The 3246-nt window shown below is 36.9% G+C and overlaps 1 non-coding gene across 1 annotated transcript; it reads right to left on the reverse strand.

The window, feature by feature from the left end:
* Positions 1–1034: 1034 nt before the first annotated feature.
* LOC122124929 lies at positions 1035–1141 on the reverse strand. The gene has a single exon (XR_006150689.1). It is a non-coding gene; the product is annotated as a U6 spliceosomal RNA (small nuclear RNA).
* Positions 1142–3246: the final 2105 nt, after the last annotated feature.

Genomic DNA, 3246 nt, shown 5'->3' on the forward strand with positions numbered 1-3246 from the left:
AATTTTCTTCTACTTTTAAAATTATGCTGAAAGCCTTGTATTGGCTAGTCACACCTGTAATCCTATCTACTCGGGATAGCTACTCAGGAGCCTGGGATCTGTGGATAACCATTGGAAGTCAATCAGGGCCAAAAAAAAAGTTCATGAAATTATTTTTCAAAATTTTTAATGAACTAGCAAAGACCCAGGAAAGAAAATGTAGCTCATATAGTACTTCACTAACCTAGAGAAGAAAGGCCTAGCAAGACCTTTAAGCCCTGATTTCAAACTCTGAGCATGCCAACACACATGCATGCACATGCGTTCACGCGCACACATTTTTTCCCTTCCCCTCCCCAAATTAGAGAAGCGTACATACAAGAGGCAGATGCACCAACTTCAAATACAGAGAAAACAAGGGTTATAGCGTGGGGGAGGAACATACAAAGAAACGAAAATTCACATCGCACGTTATAAGTACGTTAGAAACAATAGCAAGAAACAAAAAACTACTTGTTTCCCTATCGTGGGGTTCAATTCCCTTAACATTATCATTTCTGTTCATATGTACATAGCTTTTGACCTTGTCTGCTTAACCCAGACATATATTCGTTATTGAAAATAAGGGAAACCATGGGACCTGTTTCTTTGGACTTGGCTTACTTCACTTAATAAATTTTTTTCCAAGTCTTTCCATTTCCTAACAAATGGGGCAATGTCATTCTTTCTGATGGAGGCATAGAATTCCCTTGTGTATATACATCACATTTTCTTGATCCATTCATGTAGTGGGGACAGCTGGTTGGTTCCATATCTTAGCTATGGTAAATAATGCTGCAATAAACATAGTTGTGCTGGTAGTTTTAGTATTGTCTTGTTTGTGATCATTTAGTAAATCCCCAAAAGTGGGACTGCTGGGTCAAAGGGGAGCTTTATGTGGAATCTTTTGAGAAACCTCCATAATGCCTTCCAAAGTGGTTGAACAAGTTTACACTCCCACCAAGAATGTTGTATGGTTCCCTTGTGGCCACATCCCCTCCAGCATCTGTTGTTGTAAAAATATGGAACACACCACGAATTTGCATATCGTCCTTGCGCAAGTGCCATGCTACTCTTCTCTGTATTGTTCCAATGTTAGTGTATGTGTGGCTGAATTGAGCACAGAATATTTTTTATATCAAAAGTGCAATTGTGGGGGCTGAGAAGGTGGCTCAGTGGTAGAGCGCTTGCCTTACATGCATGAGGCCCTGGGCTCGATTCCTCAGCACCACATGAGCAAAAAGAAAAAAGCTGCAAGTGGCGCTGTGGCTCAAGTGGTAGAACGCTAGCCTTGAGCTGAAGAGCTGAGGGACAGCGCCCAGGCCCAGAGTTCAGGCCCCACGAATGGAACCCCCCCAAAAAAGTGCAGTTGGATTTTATTAAACTAGACAATTCAACAAAAAGTAAGTTCAAAAGAATAGTCATGAAATTTTAGAACCATATATTTCTTACATAAGCACAAATTTAAGAATAAAGTCAAGATTGACATGTCAAAAACAAAATAATTCCAGATATTTGTTGCTCAAGAAATGTGTAGGAGAGGGATTCAATTATTCTATACAAGGCACCTGTCATAATGAACACTGCACCAAGTGTTAAGGTTTGTTAAAAGTTTTAATGTTTTAAATATATTTAATTTTGGGAATTTGTTTACATATGCCAAAATTAGGACTATTTGGCAGGTATAAAACTTTTCCATAAAGTATTTAAGATTTATGGTAGCAGACATATACTACTAAGTATGTACATTTCAGAGTTTCGAGAAACTTTATCAATGAGAAGTTGCAAAGTTTTTGTGTAAAGAAGCAGAATGAAGTGTTAACACTTTGTTAACTACACAGGCTGTTAAAACTTTAGGGCTTCCTCAGTTTATAAGTTAACGAGGAAAAATGATGATATAAGCCATAAACAAATAATGAGAAGAGCCATAAATAGTAATCTTAGTGGATAGCTTTAAAGACTATTCATATTCTATAAAACTCTTGATGAACATCACAACCTCAGTCAGTGTTAAATGTACAGGATTATGAGAAAATAGTAAAATCTAATATGTAGTACACTTCAAATAGTGAAAACAATGATAATATTTTTGTTTTTTATTTTACTAATTATTAACATTTAATTATTGTTTTCTTTATTTGTAGCATTGTTTTACTTGTTGAAATATAGTACAACTTTTTTGGGGGGGTCCGGTCATGGGGCCTGGGCGCTGTCCCTCAGCTCTTCAGCTCAAGGCTAGCGCTCTACCATTTGAGCCACAGCACCACTTCCGGTTTTTTCTTTTTCCTTATGTGGTGCTGAGGAATCTAACCCAGTTCCTTATGCATGCAAGGCAAGCGCTCTACCGCTGAGCCACCTTCCCAGCCCTAGTACAACATTTTGTAAATCATCATTAGGAGGCACTTTGAGAAGGTTACTTGGATGGTCAAACCAATTTTTATAGGTGCATGTTAACTTACAAAGAGGAAAATTAAGATCAAAATATTTATTTAAAAAATTATCAAATAGAGTCTGAGTCAGAAGTTTTGATAAATGTCCACACCTAAAATTTTATCCCTAGGCTGAAGCAGCGGTATTACAGAGTTAAGGCCAAAACAGTGATAGACTGTGGGTTGTTCTTTATTTTGATTTTGTTGGTCATGAGGCATGTACTCTTGGGCCTGGGTGTTGTCCCTCAGCTCAAGGCTAGCGCTACCACTTGAACCACTGCACCACTTCCATCTTTTTTTGCTTATGTGGTGCTGAGGAATCAAACCCTGGGGCTGATGCATGCAAGACAAGCACTCTACCACTGAGCCACCTTCCCAGAAATTGTGTTTTAAAAAATCATCTAAACAACATTTGCTTTCTGCTTTGGGTAATATAGTGAGAGATATAAATATATTTTTATATTTTTGTGAATTGTACTTCTAAATTTATACTAACTTCAGCCACTTTATCCTTTTCAAAGTCATAAATATCTCTGAGAGTTTGCTTCAGTGAAGATTGTTTTTGCATTTATAATTTCTTCTGAGTTATTTTTATTTTTATCAAAATAACTTTATATTTCATGTTGATTTGTTATCATATAACAAATACCTTCAAATGTACACATAGAGTCTAAAGATAGCACTATGAATATTCTCATACAGCTCTTGTTTGTCTGTTATGCACTTCTAGTATTGTGATATTTCTCTCTCTCTTTCACTCTCTCCCATGTCTAAGTACCATGTCTGGTACTTAGAATTT

Source organism: Dipodomys spectabilis, unplaced genomic scaffold, assembly GCF_019054845.1.
Source record: "Dipodomys spectabilis isolate Male_0828 unplaced genomic scaffold, ASM1905484v1 ptg000254l, whole genome shotgun sequence".
In the NCBI taxonomy this organism is placed as follows: Eukaryota; Metazoa; Chordata; class Mammalia; order Rodentia; family Heteromyidae; genus Dipodomys; species Dipodomys spectabilis.